The following is a 19481-nucleotide window of genomic DNA, read 5'->3' as shown; positions in this document are numbered from 1 at the left end:
ATGAGTATTGGTTTAAGCTGCTGCATTTGTGGCAACTTGTTATGCAGCAATAGCTGACTGATACACGTCTCCCCAAATGTCTTGATGTGCAGAGTGGGCCAGTGGGGATGAGGTGGAACTCACAGGAGCAGAGGGGTTGATATTCCTTTTCTTTCCCTTCTGAGGTTCTCTCTGATGAGTTGAGGTGGCCCCGAGGGAGATATAAAGGCAGGAAAGGACACTCAGTGGTGTCCCAGTGGGGACTTAGTTATAAAGGAAGTGGAAGGGGGATTAGGGGAAGAAGCTGATTGGTTCTATTTATTATTATTTTTTATTATTTATTTATTTTTGGCTGTGTCAGGTCTTAGTTGTGGCATGCGGGATCTTCGTTGAGGCTTGCGGGATCTTTCTTTGTGCATGCGGGCTTCTCTCTAGTTGTGGCTTGTGGGTTTTCTCTCCTTTGCTTGTGGCAGGCAGGCTCCAGGGCATGTGGGCTCTCTAGTTGAGGTGCATGAGCTCAGTAGTTGTGGCTCAGGCTCAGTTGCACCACGACATGTGGGAATCTTAGTTCCCCAGCTAGGGATTGAACTCACATCCCCTGCATTGCAAGGCAGATTCTTTACCGCTGGACCACCAGGGAAGTCCTGAAGCTGGTTGGTTCTAATGCAGAGTGTGATGAGTGCTGGAAGGCCCGCTTCATTCATTTCCCCTGTCCTGGTGTCCTGCTGTCTAGCTTGGTGATTGAGGCCTGAACATTCATGAATGTAAGCCATTTGGCTCTAACGTTGGAGACCCAAGTTGGGGTTCCACTGGGGTCTGTGCAAAGATTTGGCTCAGCAAGGATCTGGAAAAGCAGACAAGACTGTGCAAGACCAGTGTTCAACAGCGATACCTTGTGGCAGCCACAGAAGTAACCGTGGGAATGGCCCCATCCGTCCCACCCCTGGTCCTCTCTCTGTCTAATGTTTGACAGAGAGAGAGAGAGAGAGAGGAGGGAGAGAGAATCCCCTTTGGACTGATAATGGGCTTGAGGGGTCTTGGAAAATTTGAGGGAAATGTAAAGACCCAGCCAGTGGGAACATATGAGATCCATGGGAAAAAAGAAGGAAAACTAGCTCCATTTAGACCATTTTTGGCTCTTCTGCATCCTACCTTCTTCTGGAGCAGTGCCTTGGATTTTCCTGGGAGGATGGGCCCTCCCTTGTCTTGCTTTTTGTTCATGAGGTTCAAGCAGGGCTCTGGGGAGGGAGGCTGCAACCCAGTGCAGAAGCCCCACCGATATCCTCTTGAGTTCACCTCATGCAAAGGCTGCTTACTGTGAACACCTGAAACCATTTCTGTGAAGGGTATTTTTTGACTGTCGGAGCTCACTTAGCCACAGGCAGGCCAAGCCAGAAGACAGGAGAGTTATTGCAGCCCTCAGCCTTTACAGATGGGAAGTTGGTGGATAAATACTGCAGCTCTCTTGTCCTTCTGTTGAGATAATTCCAAAGCATGCTCTACACAGTGTCCTGGAGGCCCCCAAGGGGTCACAATGGCCTACACAGGAAATAACCCCCATCCTTGCCTCGGGGTCTCTTTCTGGGGGACCCCAATCAAAAACACCCAGGGCTGGCCAATGAGGATTCTGATCCTCCGGTTTCAGTGATTGGCTCAGGGCCACCCACCATGACCCAAGTTAGCCCAACCAGAGTGAACTCCCGAACATTAGCTGGATTTAGGGGGGAAATGATACTCTTTTCTTCGGGGGTTGCTGAGCTTATTGGAACCTGGTATTCCTAGGAGCTCTCTAGTCACCATGTGGGAAACACCTCCCTGTGAATGGACCTAAGAGAGAGGAAAGCAGATGATCTCAATTTGAGCACCTGGATTGAACTGTGCCTGAAGCCATATATTTTGTTACAATAGCTCCCATTTTGCTTAAGCCAATCTGAATCAAGTGTTTGTTTTGTTTTTTCATTTGCAGACCAAAGAGCCCTAACTATTGAAGACCTGGAGCTGGGGAAGCTGGTCTCATGGGCAGTGTATGAATTTTCTGGGGCCGCCAAAACGAAGTGCTACAGACTGGGTGGCTTAAACAACAGAAATTTATCTTCTCACACTTCTGGAGGCCGGAGACAAGTCTCAGACAAGGTGTCAGCAGGATTGGTTTCTTCTCCTTGGCTTGCAGACGGCTGTCTTCTCCCGGTGTCCTTACATGCTCTCCCTTTGTGTGTCTGTGTCCTAATCTCCTCTTCTTATAAGGACACCAGTCATATTGGATTAGGGGCCATTCTAATGACCTCATTTTAAGTTAATTACCTCTTTAAAGACCCTGTCTCCAAATGCAGTCACGTTCTGAGATCATGGGGGTTAGGATTTCAATATATGAATTTTGGGGAGACACGTTTCAGCCCATAATGGGTACTGAGTGCGTGATCTGTGTGTATGTGTATGTGTGTGTGTGTGTGTGTGTGTGTGTGTGTGTGTATAATCAGCAGAGCCTCTCCAATGCAGAACTGCTTTGGTTGGAGGCAGACTGCTTGGGTTCAAATCCCAGCCCCGGAACTTGCCTGTCCTGTGAACTTGCAAGTCAGTGACCCTCTCTGTGCCTTGGTTTCTCTTTATGAGTGCTCATGTGCTTATCTTCTTCCCCCACCTCAGGTGCCTCCTTGAGTCACTGCCCAGCCCCAGGCACCCAGAGGGGTGGGGTGGGGGATGCTTGATGGGCTCTTCTTTGGAGGTTAGGTCTTTAGACCCACCTTGACCTGCTGATGGGCTCATCTTCCTAAAATCATAGCTGCATCACTGCTCTCACCCTCCTGCTGGAGAACATTCAGTGGTTCCCTACTACCTGTAGCAAAGTTCCAACTCTTTTCTCCACCCACTAGATCTTCCCTCTCCCTTCTGCCAGTCCCTCCAAATTCTCTTCATATTTGAAGGCCCAGATCAAATGTTGCCTCATCCAGGAAGCCTTCCCAGATTACCTTGAAATCTCTTCTGGCCTCACACAAGATTTATCTACTGTCAATATCCAAAGTGCTTGTCATAGTTCCCATAATCCTCATATCAGTCCTATGATGTAGATTCTTTTTCTCAAACCCATTTTGCAGACAAGGAAACAGAGGCATAGCAAGGTGAACTTGCTGACTCAGCATTAGAGAAGGAGCTAAGTGGGCACCTGGTTCGTGGACCCCATGATTTGTGCTCCTACCTTCCATTCTTTCTCTGGCTGGTGAATCCTGCCTGAGTCTTTCCATGATGGGAGGTGAGGGGGGGGTGCTGCCCTACCTTGCCTGGGCAGTCTTGGAACGATGCTTCCTCCGGGATGCAGGAAGCTGGGCAGAGACTGGGAGAGGGAGAGACAGAGGGTGTCAGGGTGGACGCAGGAGGGTGGGAGCCAGCGAGAGGGATGGGGGGAGATTGATCATCTCCAGAGCCCTGGCCTCCGTGGCCACGTGGCTGGTGGCTTTTGCGGAGATATGTCATGTTGCAGACTCAGCACTTGGCCTGCATCCCCCCGACTGCTGCTGCCCCAGCCTCTGCCAGAAAGAGAAAGGGCTTTGTGAGCCCAAAAAACCCAAGCTGGGTCCTCTGCGGCCTCTGTTAGGCAGTAGCTTTCTCCCCAGAGGTGGGGAAGGTAGTGGTCTGTAGCCAGGAGGACTTGGGCTCAAGTTCTGGCTTTGCCACCCACTGGGTGACCTTGGAATGCCCTTCAACCTCCCAGTGCTTCTGTGCTTGCCTTTGTAGCTCCCTTCTCTAGAGGCTCAGCGTGAACCCTGGAGGCTGGTGCGGGCGTAGCAGGCGCTCACTGAATGGTAATCACAAGAATAGTAATGATACAGGCCACAGCTGCGGTTACAAACAGCATCGTGGTTGACGGAGGCACGGGCTTTGCAATCACACACACTTGGGTTTGAATTCTAGCTTTTGGAATTAACCAGACTTAAGGGGACCGTGGGCAAGCTGTTCAATCTCTGGGGCCCTCAATGTTCTGATCTGGGCAATGGGTACAGTGGTGTTCTCTTAGTGAAGGCTGTAAGGAGGAGTTGGGGAGGCCCAGGAGGATGAAATTTGTAATTCCCACAACTCAGCAAACCCCTGTTACATGGTAAAGGGGAATTCAGGTTGCTGATAGCATGACGGTTGCTAGTCTTTCTTTTCTCCCTTCCTTCCTTCCTTCCTTCCTTCCTTCCTTCCTTCCTTCCTTCTTTAATTTATTTTTGGCTGTGTTGGGTCTTTTTTGCTGTGCGCAATCTTTCTCTAGTTGTGGTGAGCGGGGGCTACTCTTCATTGTGCTTCTTATAGTGGTGGCTTCTCTTGTTGTGGAGCATGGGCTTCAGTAGTTGCAGCATGTGGGCTCAGTAGTTGTGGCACACGGGCTTTGTTGCTCCGCGTCATGTGGGATCTTCCCGGACCAGGGATGGAACCTGTGTCCCCTGCATTGGCAGGCAGATTCTTAACCACTGCGCCACCAGGGAAGTCCTAGTCTTTCTTTAAGAGACTTTAAATGAGAGAGGGTACCGTGGAGTGTCCAGGTGAGCCCAATGTAATCATTTGACGTGGAAGAAGGAGGCAGGAAACGAAGAATTGGGGAGACGGCAGCGTGAGAAGGATGTGACCTGCCATTGCTGGCTATGAAGGTGGAAGAAGGGGCCAGGAGTCCAGGGATGCAGGTGCCTCCTGAAGCTGGAAAAGGCAAGACATGGGTTCTCCCCGAGAGCTTCTAGCAGGAATCAGCCCTGCCAACACATTGATTTTAGCCCACTGAGACCCACGTGCAACTTCTGACCTCCAGAACTGTAAGATAATACATTTATGTTCTTTTACTGTGTTTCACTAAGTTTGTGATAATTTGTCAAATTACAGCCGCCAGAGGAAACTAATACAGGTGGTCACCGGCATTGGCAGAGGTGGGGGGTCAGGACTATGTCCATTGTTCCCTGTGTCCTAACATCTATCCTCCTGTCTTTCCTCACCTAGATGCTTTGTGGGAGAGGAGAGATGGCACTCTGTTAAAGACTCCATTTCCCGGACTCCCTTACAGCTAACTAGCTAGGTATGGCCATGTGACTGAGTCCTGGCCAAAGAGACTTGGGGAGAGACTACTTGAAAGGCTCCATATAGGAGACAGTCCACTGGAGAAAGCCTCCTTTGTCCTTCCATCCTTCTTCCTTCCTGCTGCTAGAACATAGGTGCGATAGTTGGTGTTTTGGCAATCATTTTGTGACATGAGGAACAACATGGTAGATATGCTGAGGACGACACGGAACTCTATTCTTGAATAACTGAATCATCTTTGGGTGAAGAGGTCATCCATTCAAACAAGCATTTAATGAGCACCTTCTGTGTGCCGTGGGGAACGTGAGAACAAAACATAAAAATTCCTGTCCTCAGGGAGCTGATATTTGGAGGAGGAGGAGATATGAACATTTTAAATACATATTCTCAGGAAGTGATTAGTACTAGGGAAAAAAATAAAGGACGGTATTAAAAGCGAGCACAGGGATTGATCAGTAAAGGCTCTTGGAAGAGGTGCCTTTTGAGTAAAGACCTTAATGATTCGTTGTATAAGATGAAAGATGTTTCCTAATGTTGGACCAAGTTAAGTTGGGTTACTTGCAGCCAAAAGCATTGATACCGCTGTTCCTTTCTTTGAGTTCTTGCGATATCCACGGGGTGGGGCAGTCCTAGGATGATCCTGTTTTACAGATTAGGAGATTGAGGCTGGGAAGGGGAGGTGACATGCCCAAGATCATACGGCAAAGAAGAGGGAGAGCCAGGATTTGAATCCTGAGGTGGAGTGGGTAGCTGGGAATCATGGAGGGTTTGAAGCTGGAATTAATGCATTGAGATCAGGAGGGTCAGGAAGATGCATGAAGAGACATATCCAACCTCCACAACCTTTGCTTCTGCAGTCTTCCCTGCCTGGGATGCCTTCTCTATTCAATCCCCGTGGCAGCCACACCTCCTCCAGGAAGTCCCCCTGACCCCCACTATCCCCGAGGCCCCATCGTGCCCTGCAGCTGAGAGCTTAGAGGGTTTGGGGATAGTCTTGGGTCCCTCTCCCTTTCCCAGCTGCTGTGCCGTCATGTTTATGCATCGCTGTGGAAAAAGCTGATTACATTCCAGCCTGACCTTCTCCCTGTCGGTGGGGCCATCACCATGTCAATCACACAGCTCAGAGGGGGAAAAATTATTTTATCTTTAACGATACTTAAAACTGCTCAGCAGGGCTGTCACGGAGACTCGGCGCAGGCGGCTGCCGGCCCCTGAGCTCTGAATCCTGCATCCCTCGGGCTCCTGCTTTGCTCTCTCCTCCCCTTACAGAAGCTGCTAGAACCTTCTGATTTGCAGATCTAATTCTCACCCTCTGGGTCCACCCCATCTCCAAATAGGGTGCATCTCTGTCTCTTTCTTTGTCTCTCTGCCTTCTTCCTTTCTTTCTCTTTCTTTCTTTCTTTCTTTCTTTCTTTCTTTCTTTCTTTCTTTCTTTCTTTCTTTCTTTCTTTCTTTCTTTCTCTTCCTTCCTTTCTCTTTCTTTCTTTCTTTCTTTCTTTCTTTCTTTCTTTCTTTCTTCTTTTTAAAAAAAAAAAGTTCATTTATTTGGTTGCACCTGCCTTAGTTGAGGCAGGCGAGTTCCTTAGTTGCAGCATGCAAACTCTTAGTTGTGGCATTCATGGGGAAACTAGTTCCCTGACCAAGGATCGAACCTGGGCCCTCTGAGTTAGGAGCACAGAGTCTTATCCACTGCACCACTAGGGAAGTCCCTGCCTTGACTCTTTCTGCTTTCTGTCTGACTCCCTCTATTGCTGTCTCTCTCTGTCTCTGTGTCTCTCTCTGTCCCTTTCTGTCTTTGTTAGTACATGGGGAGACCCAAGTGACCCCTCCCATGTATCGAGTACTCATCCAATGTGGGCACCCACAAATCATTTTCTCCTCTCCAGCACCCTGTGATGGAGATCCCATGATCATGCCCATTTTCCAGTCCTGAAAACTCTGGGGCCCAGAGAGGCCAAGCTCTTCTTTCGAGGTCACACAGCAATAACAAGGTAGACCTACTACCAGGATAATCTGTCACTGTATAGAAAGAAAATCTGTTGTCCCTTCCCTCTGAAAGCAATGTGGGATTTTGGAGGCTTTGGAAGGCTCAGACCCCAGGGTTGGATTTGAATCTTAAGTCAGCCACCATGTGATCTTGAGCAGATACTGAAAGTCCTCTCGCCTCAGTCTCCTTGTCAGTTGAATGGGCCCATGGCAGGGATCTTTTTTTCTTTTCTTTTCAAATTGAAGTATAGTTGATTTATAATGGTGTTAGTTTCTGGTGTACAGCAAAGTGATTCATATATATATATTCTTTTTCATTATTGTTTATTACAGGATATTGAATACAGTTTGCTGTGCTATACAGTAGGACTTTGTTGTTTATCTACTTTATATCCGCGGTGTGTATCTGCTAATCCCATACTCCTAACTTATCCCTCCCCACCCTTTCCCCTTTGGTAACCATAAGTTTGTTTTCTATGACTGTGGGTCTATTTCTGTTTTGTAAATAAGTTCATTTATATCATTTTTTTAGATTCCACATAGAAGCGATATTATATGGTATTTGTATTTCTCTGTCTGACTTACTTCACTTAGTATGATCATCTCTAGATCCATCCATGTTGCTGCAAATGGCATGATTTCATTCTTTTTTATGGCTGAGTAATATTCCATTGTACATATGTACCACATCTTCTTTATCCATTCCTCTGTCGATGGACATTTAGGTTGCTTCCATGTCTTGGCTACTGTAAATAGTGCTGCTATGAACATTGGGGTGCATGTATTTTTTCGACCCTGTGGGGATCTTGAGAGCTGGGGTCTTGAATGTCACAATGGGCTTGTCAGATAAAATATAAAATGCCCACTTAAACTGGAATTCAGGTGAACTACGAATAATTCTCTAGTATAAGTATGTCCCAAACATGGCATGGGATATACTTATGCTAAAACTCACTTGCTGTTGGTCTGAATCTCAGATTTCACTGGGCCTCCTGTCTTTTTACTGGCCAAATGTGGCAGTCTTAGCATAGAGCTCTGGGGGAAGAGAAGGTTCTGGATACTGTGGGGCAGATTTATTTACGTACACAATGCCAGGCTTTCATGGCCGCTATAGATAGTACTGAGGAAGTCTTTAAACACAGAACACGGTGAGAGATTTGTGGGCAATAGACATATGTCTCTCTGCTGGGGCCAGGGCCCGCCTCGGTTATTTGGAAATGGTAACATGTCCATTGGGACGTGAATATCTCACGCAATGCTGAGCAGAAGCCCCAAACTTCACGAGGTGACAAAGGATGCAGTCAGACACAGGCCACTGTCTCCCCATCCCATCCTCCTGCCTGCCCCGCCAGCCACCCCATCACCGCCCATCCCCAAGGCCGGTGGCCCTCAACTCAAGGTGTCAATACCTCCCATTCTAAATTTCGCCCCAGAAATCAATTAGGGCCCTGAGCGAGTTGATTATAAATCAGCTATTTTCATAATTGTTATGTCTTTAATAAATCAAAGCTGCGCACATCGCCAGCAAAATGGAGCTGTTCTCTGGGGGTCATCAATTACCCGGTGGGGGGAAAGACAGGCCCGCTGTTCACATTCTCTTGTCCTCCACCCAATCGAGAGAGGCTGCCGGCCGGCCAGAGAGTTCCTGGACCCGGGCCGGGCCGTTCCATTATGGAATTGCTTAAGCAGCGTTTTAAATAACAAAAAGGGATATCATTTCATTTTTTTTGCAACCTGGAGATCAATATGCTGTCCTTCAGATGGCATGACGGATCGTCTTGGCAAGCCTCTCCGAGTTAATCCAATTTCCCTGGGTCTGGATGCGACTGGGCGGGCTGGGTGAGGCCTCCCGCCTGCCAGGCAGAGCCCAGCCTGGAATGCATGGTCTCCCACCCGGCCTGCAAGCGCTGCGGGAACATATACACTGCAGTGGGGGAGGCAGTTAAGGAGTGAGTTCTGCAGGGCAGTGGTTCCAACCAGGGAAGAGCCTGCCCATCCCTCCAGGGACACTGGGTGGTGTCTGGGGACACTGGTGGCTGTCACACTGGGGGTTGCTCCTGGTATCGAGTGGGTGGGGACCAGAGATGCTGCTCCACCCCCCACAGTGTGCACGGCCCCCCACGAAGAATGACCTGGACCCAAATGTCAGCAGGGCCAAGGCAGAGAAACCTTGCTTTAGGACAATTCATGGAGGGCAATTTGGGGGACCCCCCCTCTTCCCCATCTTCGCTTCTGAGCCCTGTGTCCTGGTTGGTCCAAAGCTTGGAGAGACCCGGCCTGCTGTGCTAGCAGAGAGACCCAAGTTCAAGTTCTGGGTCTGTGGCTGATGATGTAATAGTCCCAGGAAAAGCGGCTCTCTCTAGTTTCTTCCACCCCATCACGCAGGCCTCTGGGTTCCTCATCTGCCTCCCCACAGGGCCATACAGATCCTAGAGTCAGTGATCCAATCCAGCCAGCATATATTGAGCACTTACTGTATACCAAGCGCCCTTGGATATCCAGCCACCAAGATGAAGAAAATGCCTGCCACCAGGTGATTTAAATTCTACTTGGGGACAAGGAGGTGTTGGTAAGTTAATAAATAAAGAAGACAGTTTCAGAGGTTGGCTTCTCCAGAGAAACAGAACCAATTGGAAGTATATACATCTAGAAAGAGATTTATTGTAAGGAATTGGCTCACGTGATTCTGGAAATAAGAAGTCCTGTGATCGGCCGTCCATAAGCAGGAGACCCTGTCCCAGGGCGGGAGAAGAGGGACGTCTGGCTCACGCGGTCAGACGGAGAGTGGATTCTCCCTTCCTCCACCTTTTTTGTTCTATTCAAACCCTCCGCGCATTGGGTGAGGTCCACCCACGCTGGGGAGGGCCATCGGCTTTACGCAGTCTACCGATTCAAATGCTTCTTTCTCCCGAAGACATCCTCACAGACACACCCAGAAATAATGTTTAACCAAGATCTGGGCACCCTCCCCCGCTCCCGAGCCCGGTCTCATTGACACATAAAAGTAACCACAGGGGGCTTCAGTGAGGAGGTGACATTGGAGCAGGCTCCCTCTGGTGGCCGCTGCAGGAATGACAGGCTGTGAGGGGCGAGGGTGGGAGCCCTGGAACCGTGGTGGAGGGTGGAGGCGACTGCACTAGCCCAGGCAGGCGATGATGGGGTGGGCCAGGTGGAAGCGGAGGAGGAGAGAGGAGGAGCCAGATTCTGGATGGGGTTACTGAAAGACTAGATGTCAGACCAAAAAAAAAAAAAAGACAGATATTAGGTGAGACCACATATGGAAGCCAGGAGGCCTGTGGACGTGCCCCACCAGGTCCTCAGTCTTCCAATTTATAAAATGGAGCTGATATCACCTGTATCAAAAAAAAGTTTAGGGACTTCCTAGGTGACACAATGGTTAAGAATCCACCTGCCAATGCAGGGGACACAGGTTCGATCCCCAGTCCAGGAGGATCCCACACGCTGCGGAGCAACTAAGCCCGTGCATCACAACTGAGCCTGCGCTCTGGAGCCCGTGAGCCACAACTATTGAGCCCTCGTGCTGCAACTACTGAAGCCCACGCGCCTAGAGCCCGTGCTCCGCAATAAGAGAAGCCACCGCAATGAGGAGCCCACACATCACAATGAAGAGTAGCTCCTGCTCTCCACAACTAGAGAAAGCCCGTGTGCAGCAATGAAGACCCAACGCAGCCAATAAATAAATAAATAAATTTATAGAAAAAATTTTTTTAACATCTTTTCCATTGTGGTTTATCCCAGGATATTGTATATAGTTCCTTGTGCTATACAGTAGGACCTTGTTATTTATCCATCCTATATATAAAGTTTGCATCAGCTAATCCCAAACTCCCACTCCATCCCTCCCCCATCCCCCCCTCTTGATAAACACAAGTCTGTTCTCTATGTTTGTGAATCTGTTTCTGTTTTGTAGGTAAGTTCATTTCTGTCATATTTTAGATTCCACATATGAGTGGTATCATATGATATTTGTCTTTCTCTGTCTGACTTACTTCACTTAGTATGATCATCTCTAGGTCCATCCATGTTGCTGCAAATGGAATTATTTCATTGCTTTTTATGGCTGAGTAGTAGTCCACTGTATATACATACATCTTCTTTATCCATTCATCTGTTGATGGACATATAGGTTGCTTCCATGTCTTGGCTATTGTAAACAGGGCTGCTATGAACATAGGGGTACATGTATCTTTTTGAGTTATAGTTTTATCCAGGTATATGCCCAGGATTGGGATTGCTGGATCATATAGCAACTCTAGTGTTTTGAGGAATCTCCATACTGTTCTCCACAGTGGCTGCACCAATTTACATTTCCACCAACAGTGTAGGAGGGTTCCCTTTTCTTCATACCTTCTCCAGCATTTATTATTTGTAGGCTTTTTAAGGATGGCCATTCTGACTGGTGTGAGGTGATATCTCATTGTAGTTTTGATTTGCATTTCTCTAATAATTAACAATGTTGAGTATCTTTTCATGTGCCTGTTGGCCATCTGTATGTCTTCTTTGGAGAAATGTCTATTAGTCTTCTGCCCATTTTTAGATTGGGTTGTTTGTTTTTTTGTTATTGAGTTGTATGTGCTGTTTGTATATTTTGAAAAGCAATCTCTTGTCGGTCATAGCATTTGCAAATATTTTCTCCCAGTCTGTAGATTGTCGTTTCATCTTGTTTACAGTTTCCTTTGCTGCGTCTCTCAAATTTAGAATCAACAACCATGAAGGGCGCAGTTCCACGAACCCATGCCTGTGTAAATCTCAATGCTGTGGTCTCCCTGACTTCTTTGTTTTGTTTTGTTTTCTTTTCTTTTCTTTTCTTTTCTTGGCCACACCTTGTGGCATGTGGGATCTTAGTTCCCCAATCAGGGATTGAACCTGTGCCCCCTGCAATGGAAGCACCCAGTCCTAACCACTGGACCGCCAGGGAAGTTCCTCCCTCACTTCTATATGATCACATACACAGTTTCAAGTTTCACAGTTTCACCCCACTGCAAACCAGGGCAAGGATGCATGTGTAGCTGGAGGATAGAAGTGTGTGTGTGTGTGTGTGTGTGTTTGTCAGAGAGAGAGAGAGAGAGAGAGTGCTCTACTTTACTGGTGAAAGTTCACATTGCAACTTTGCTCTATTATATACCATGCAAGATCAAGGTAAGAGGAGGAAAAGGTGAAATCTGGACGCTCCTTACATAAGGAATAAAAGAATTTGATTTTCTGAGCTCTCGGCATCTGTGGGGAGGGTTGGAGTTGGGAGAATCCTATGGAGCAGGCAGTCAGGAAGAGAAGTGAAAGGCAGAAGCATGGTGCATTTGTTTCCTGGGACTGCTGTAGCAAAGTATCACGAAAAAGCAGACATTTATTCTCTCACAGTTCTGGAGGCTAGAGGTCCAAGATCAAACTTCTGCAGGGCCACACTCTCTCCAAAGCCTCTAAGGGAGGATCCTTCCTTGCTTCTTCCAGCTTCTGGGGGCCACAGGCATTCCTCGGCTTGTGGTGGCAAATCCCCAGTCTCTGTCTTCACATGGTGACCTTCTCCCTGGGTGTGTGTCCTCCCATGGCGCTGTCCTCTCTGTGTGTGGGTGCAGGTCTAAATTTCCATCTTCGTTTAAGGACACTAGTCGTATTGGATTTGACCACTCTAATGACCTCATCTTAACGCGATTATATTTTCAAAGACCCTATTTCCAAAGACCCTATTTCCAAATAAGTTCACGTTCCAGGTGCCAGGTGTTAGGACCCCAAGGTATCTTTTGTGGGGGACACGATTCAACACATAACCCTGGCTTTGGGACCTACTACCTCCGTGGGGAACCTACTTTGTCCTCTCTGAGCCTGTTTCCTCATCTGTAAAATGAGATTGATAACATCTGTGAGGTTTCAATGACACCCCATGGGAAAAGCAGATAGCATGGAACCTGACAGAGTATATTCTGAGGAAGTGAAGCTTCTGCTGGTGTAGATACCCCATTATATCTCTGCTTGCATTCACTAGGCTCTGTTGTTACTTGGGGGAGGAGGGTGGAGTTTGGTGAGGGTATAGGGGCAGCAAGGGGAAAGATGGAGTGATATAGGGTCCCAGCAGGACATAGCTGGCCGGCTCGAATTTGGGCAATTTGTGGTAAGTTGAATAAAGGTACTATTTTTGGAAGTGTGGTAAGGTTAAGGGAAATTCCTAAGGGATGGTGCAGCACCCAGGCTAGCAACAGTGGGGAGCCCCTACTACCCCCAGATCTGAGGGAGCAAAGGGAGGACCCTGGATAGAGCTCTGCGGGGAGGGCCACCTGCCCAGACCTGAGCCTTTTGGAAAGGGACACAGCAATCCTGCAGACAGAAAGCCATGGAAATATATACCCAGCCCTCTGAATCCTACCTAACAGAACCCCAAGTTTGCTTGGTCATATGCTTCATGTCTTTGGGGACGCTGACCCAAACTTCAGTCCCAGGAGAGAAAGTGTGATTTCTCAAGGCATGGTCCTGCCTTTTTAATTCATTCACTGGTTATTTACTGAGTACCTGTTATGTGCCAGGCACTGGTCTGGGCACTTAGGATACACTACAGAGCCAAATGGTCAAATATCTCTGTCCTCATAAGCTGACTGTCCAGTGGCAGGGGAGGAGGAGACATAAAACAATGAGCATGATAAATTAATATTAGGCATAGATGATAAGTGTGATGAAAACAAGTAGAGCAGGGTAGATTTAAATGTAACCTAGTTCATGACTCTAGTCTCTCTTCCTCTCTCTCCCCATCCCCCATCCCAGCTACACTGTCAGCAGCCTCCCTTCAACCCCATTGGAACCAGATTTAGGATGAATGTGGCCAAGGAAAGAGAGAATAAACCTGGATTCCAGCTGACCTGTTGAAATGCTGGATCAAACCCTCCCTGAAGTCCACTCTACTTCCACATTAAATCCAATCATGGCTCTACTTTACCTTGTAGGCTACTGAGGTTGGAGGAAATTCAGGAAACCTGCAAAGTCTGTGGGAAGAAGGATGGCAAGCTGGTAGAACAGACTTCTCTCTGGTACTGCCTCTGACTTGCCGTGTGACAAGTCAGAGACAGTGTCTTGTGATCTCTGAGCGCAGTTTCCTCAACCATAAAATGAGATGAGACTATCTATTTGGCAGGGTTGATGAGAGATGGATAAGAAAGTACATATGGGGAGCCTGGTAAAGGCTTTAGCACACAGTAGGCGCTCAATAAATGGGTGTGTTTACTAGGGCTGTTTGCAGGATTCCAGTTCTCCTCCAGCCAGGGACATGATACAGTTGGACTTCCCTGCTGTTACAAATTGGATTCTGTCCCCTCAAATGCATATGCTGTAGTCCTAACCCCCAGTGCCACAGAAGGTGATTTTATTTGGAAATAAGGTCATTGCAGATGTAATTAACTAAGATGAGGTCATCCTGGAGTAGGGTGGGTACTTAATCCACTATAAATGATGTCCTTATAAAAAGGGGACATTCGGACACAGAGACACATGCACACAGGGGAAAATGCCACGTGGACTGGGGTTATGCAGCCACAAGCCAAGAAACCACAAAAGCTAGGAGAGAGGCCTGGAACAGATCTTTCCCTAGAGCCTTCAGAGGGAGCACAGCCCCGCCAGGACTTTGATCTCAAACTTCTGGCCTCCAGAACTGTGAGATAATAAATTTCTGTTGTTTGAGTCACTCCATTGGTGGCACTTCATTGTGGCAGTCCTACAAACCTGATACATGACTTTTTAAAAAAATATTTATTTATTTATTGGCTGCATTGGGCCTTCATTGCTGCACACGGGCTTTCTCTCCTTGCAGTGCGTGGGCTTCTCATTGTGGCAGCTTCTTTTGTTGCAGAGCATGGGTTCTAGGCACATGCGCTTCAGTAGTTGCAGCATGTGGGCTCAGTAGTTGTGGCACACAGGTTTAGTTGCTCTGGGGCATGTGGGATCTTCCTAGACCAGGGATCGAACCTGTGTCCCCTGCATTGGCAGGCAGATTCTTAACCACTGTGCCACCAGGGAAGTCCCAACAGCAATGTTATTATCAGGACTAAAATGGCCACTGAGAGGACTAATCCCTCAGGAGCACCTCCTATGGGGGCCCTAAACTCACTGAATCTCAGAGCTGAAAGAGATTTTAAGGATCCTTGGATTCAAGTCCTCTCATAGTCAAAGTTGGGAACTGGGGTCTTGAGAAGGGCAAAGAAGTCTTGGCTTGAGTAGCAGCTGACTTCCTGACCTTCCTTTCCAGGGACTGCACTGCTGAGCTGCCTGCAGGCATGACATTTAGGCTGAGGATTGGGTGGGTGGGAGGTTGGTTAGGAGGGGTGAAACAGGCCAGCCAGGTGTGAGCAAAAACCTTGGAGTGGAGAAGCTTGAGGAGTTTGGGGAAGAGATTGGGATGAGCTGACAGAAGCCAGAGTGAACTTTGATTCTTGATGACCAGTTCAAATGCTGGATCAAACCATTCCTGAAGTCCACCCTACTTCTGAATAAAATGCAAACCAAGCCCCACTTTGCCTCTTGAGCCTCTGTGGCTGGAGGACATTCAGGGAACACACAGACTCAGTGGGAAGAAATAGGGAGAGCTGGCAGAGTGGGCTTCTCCCCTAGTGCTGCCAAGATTTGCTATTTATCAGGTTGGACCATTTGGGCTGAAATCTTGGCAGCCAGGAGCCATCAAAGGTGCAGGAGCAGAGAAGTGACCCGCTTAAAACTCCCAGTGGTTGCAGTCTTCTTTCCCTGGCTGGCTTGGAGAAGGTCTTGGGCTGGAGCCGGCCGGCTGGGACCCCCCAGTCCCTCTGCGTCCCCCTGCCCAGACCCGCTGCTGGGCTATCATCGCTGCAGGAGAGCCTGGGAACCGGAGACAAGAATGACCCGTGATTGTCGCAGAGGCCTCTGCTCTAATTTCCCCGAATGGGTTTTGAGCGGCTAATGCAGCCCCCGCTGGGCAGAAGATGGAGCGCCCGGCAGGGCCTCCAAGAGTAGAGCGGTTTGAGGCCCATCCACCGCCAGGGCCTTAACCCTAACCTGCTCACTCGCTGCCCTGGGCCCCGGGAAGCCTCCAGTCCTGGGGGCTCTGGGGGGTGAAGGTTGGGCAGGAGCCCTGCTCTATGAATCCGGCCAAACCGGCGTGGGTCGGAGGAGCCAGGCCCTGCAGTGGGACATTAGGGTTGGGTTTAGGATTTAGTGTCAGGACTGGGAGGAGGCCAGCTTCCTCCAGGGATGGATGTGGAAATTGCAGCTCAGAGTGGGGTAGGATCTAGCATCTCAGCCTGGATCAGGGCTCAGCCTGGTTTCGACTAATCTTGGGCAGGAAGACAGGGTAGGTCTGGTTGGAGCTCTCAACATGTGGGGGAGAAGCCAGGACAAGGGTGGGACAGCGTGGGGGTGCAGCCAGGCGATCCTTGGAAGATGCAGGGTGGCATCCTGGGGCTCAGGGTACCAGTCTGGTCAAGAAGGGGTTCCAGGGTCTGGCCAGGGCCGTGTAGGAGGTGAAGATCATCTTGTCTTCCCAGAGAGCCTCAAACGTCTTCTTTTTGATATTCTTTTCATATGGGGCTGTGGGTGTGACAGTAACATATACTCAGGAAGGATGGACTATTCCTCCAACACGCCAGGCCCAGCTCTGCCTCAGGGCCTTTGCGTATGCTGTGCCCTCCACCCAGATATCCACATGGCCGACTCCATCTCAACTTTCAGCTCTCTCGGCTCAAATATCACCTCCTTCCAGAGGCGCTCCCCGATTTCCCTGACTTAATTAGCACTCCTGGATTTCTCGACCCCATCTTTCTATTGATTTTGGCCCCGACCTTATCAAAGTCTGAGATTTTCTTCGTTTATTTGCCCACGCATTTCTTATCTGTCTCTCACGGAACTGTGCGAGGGCTGGCAGGGGGACTGTCTTGGTTTCTACCCCGTTGCAGTGCCTAGAATAGTACCTGACACATAGCGGGTACTCAGTTCATACCTGTCAGTGGATGGGCGTGTCCCGCCTCTGGTGTACCTTGAATTATTAACTCAAAATAAATCATGTCATGACCTCGTGGAGAGCGTAATTATGTGCACCAGGTTGTGTGTGGTGTGCAGTAGAAGCAGCCACTTGCGAAATATTCTCTGTGAAGATAAACCAGTGCTTTGGGTGTTTCTTTAGTTTTTGCTTTCTTCTGGGGCCTTGGCTGCTGGAAATGGCCCAGGTCTCATCTGTCTCTGAGATACCTTGAGTGTTGGGCCCTCAAAGAACTGCATGGGATCAAATGATTGGCAGGCGAGTTACCCAAAGGGCCCGACCAAGTGCTAGGAGCACTGTTGGGTGCCAGGCTCGTAATGGTGAAAATGACAGACCCGCTCGTTCCTGTAACAGACAGATCGAGGGTGCTGACTGGGTGCTGGGGACACAGCCCCACCCTTCTAGGGCTCACTGTGGCCAGGCAGTGACAGCAAAGCACGCTCCCAGCTGTTGAGGGGGAAGCACGGGCACTATGAGAACCCAGAAGGGCTTCCGGGTGGAGGTGGCTTCCAGGCTGTAGCTGGGTGGAGGCTGCAGGGAAGCATGTTCTAGGCAAGGGGAACAGCAGCGCTGGACTGAGGCCAGGCTTTCAGGCTCTAGTCCAGCCCCCTACCTGCAGGACCAGCTGCCACCTTGGGCTTCTCCCTGGACGTCCCCCAGTGCCTCCATCCTCAGGGGCCAATCTGGCCTCAGCGCTGCCTTTCCTCTTGGGTCCTCATCTCTGAGATGACCCCACCGTGCCCCCATCCCCAAGTTGGAGACCCAGATGTCAGCCTCGTGCCTTGCCTCACTTTCACTCCCACCACAGCCTGTGAGTCCCTAGGTCCTGCCTGCTCTCCTTCCTTTTTTTTTTTTTTTTTTCTTGTTTTTTATTTTTTTGCCTGCTGTCCTTCCAAATCCTCTCTTCCATCTGTCCTCTCCTTTTTTCCCCATGGCTGTGCCTCGACTGTAGCCCCCCATTCCACCTCCTCCCTGGTCCCCCAGCATCCCTCCTGCACCCTCCAATTGCCTGAAGGAGCCATGACTGTACCGCTCCACTCCCCCACACCCCCAGGCCTTTGCTGCACCCAACATCCCTTCTTTTAGCTCCTCTCATCTCATCCTTCAGGTCTTTGCTCAGAGTCACCCCCTCCAGGAAGTCTTCTGTGATGCCTCCCTTGCTGGGTCAGATCACCTTGCCCTGCACACCTCCCAAATAACCCCCATCACCCTGTTTTTCAGCTTGCCCAAATCCTTCCACAAGGGTAAACTTAAAAAACAATATCTATTTTGGGCTCCTCTGTGTCCCCAGTGCCAAGCCCAGGCTCAGACACACAGTAGGTGCTCAATAAATATTTTCAGAAGGAAGAAATACCCGAGTGACAGCATGGAATCAGATTCCCCACCTCCTGCCTCTCCAGGGCCCCTTGCAGCAACTCAGTTCCATTGAACCAGCGCTTCTGTGTCCCTACTGCATGCGAGGCAGACTCAGAAGGGAAACTAGAGGGATGACCTGTGTGTGATGGCAGAACACAAGATCTTTAAGTGCCTTAAAGAGAGAAAACCTCTGAGACTTAGGGGGAGGGGGTGATTTGAAGACCCCGCCCAAAGAGACATCCTTTCCTTAGAGCACTTCTCTCTGGCCCGAACCCAGGACCAGGGCCCAAGAACAACAGGACTCTATTGTGTACTTTTTCTTAAACAAAATCCTGATGCAGATTGCCTCCCTCAAATTCCCAGGGAAACAGTACATTTTTTTTTTCCTGTTATTAAATCATTTGCAATGACCGAGGTGCCTCCCACGAATGGTTCTGTGATTAACTCTGCCCCCTCTCTGGGGCTTCTGCACCCCACCTCCACAGCCTCCATCAGTGAGTGGATCCTGGGTGGGGGCGGAGGGGGGGGTGTTCGTTCCCTGACAATAGCAAGATTCTCTACCCAGGGACACGGGGACACGTGTTATCAAAGAAAATAAAAACCTGAGGCTGGGATAGACGTGGCTGTGGGATCTTCAGGGCTGAGTTTTTCCTCGAAGTAAATGAGCCTTTGGCCTCTGTCTTCTTGTGTCCAAGCCCAGAACTTGTCGCTGATTTATTCTTTGCATCCTCACACAGGTCTGTGATGTTGGTACTACCATTAACCCCATTTGACAGATGGGGAGACGAGGCCCAGAGAGGGATGGTGATTTACCCAAGGTCGCACAGCACGAGACTGGCAGAGCTGGGATTTGAACATAGGCAGGCTGGCTGGCTCTCAAACACCAGGCTGGGTGCCTGCCCTTGGCCGTTCCCTTCCCTCTCACAACCCTCCCGGGGTTTCCCTTGGGCCCCCAGGGCAAAGTCAAGGCTCTGAATGCTGGAGCTTTCTGAGCCTACCTTGGTACCTTTCATTCTGTCCACCAGCTGCCCTTGGCCCTTCTCCATTCCTTCACTCTAGGCTGGTCAGACTCCTGACCTTCACCCACATCTTCCAGGAATTCCACTCCAATATCTCC

General features: G+C 49.3%; 1 protein-coding gene across 1 annotated transcript in view; it reads left to right on the top strand.

The window, feature by feature from the left end:
* The first annotated feature begins 4671 nt into the window (after positions 1-4671).
* Positions 4672-19481, top strand: part of PTPRS (protein tyrosine phosphatase receptor type S) — a 236610-nt gene continuing 221800 nt past the window's right edge. Inside the window, exon 1 of the mRNA XM_057709361.1 lies at positions 4672-4760. The gene's annotated coding sequence lies outside the window, so the exon portion shown is untranslated. The remainder of the gene's footprint in view (positions 4761-19481) is intronic.

This window comes from Hippopotamus amphibius, chromosome 15 (genome assembly GCF_030028045.1).
Source record: "Hippopotamus amphibius kiboko isolate mHipAmp2 chromosome 15, mHipAmp2.hap2, whole genome shotgun sequence".
NCBI lineage: Eukaryota > Metazoa > Chordata > Mammalia > Artiodactyla > Hippopotamidae > Hippopotamus > Hippopotamus amphibius.
This window is presented reverse-complemented; position numbering and strand designations above follow the sequence as displayed.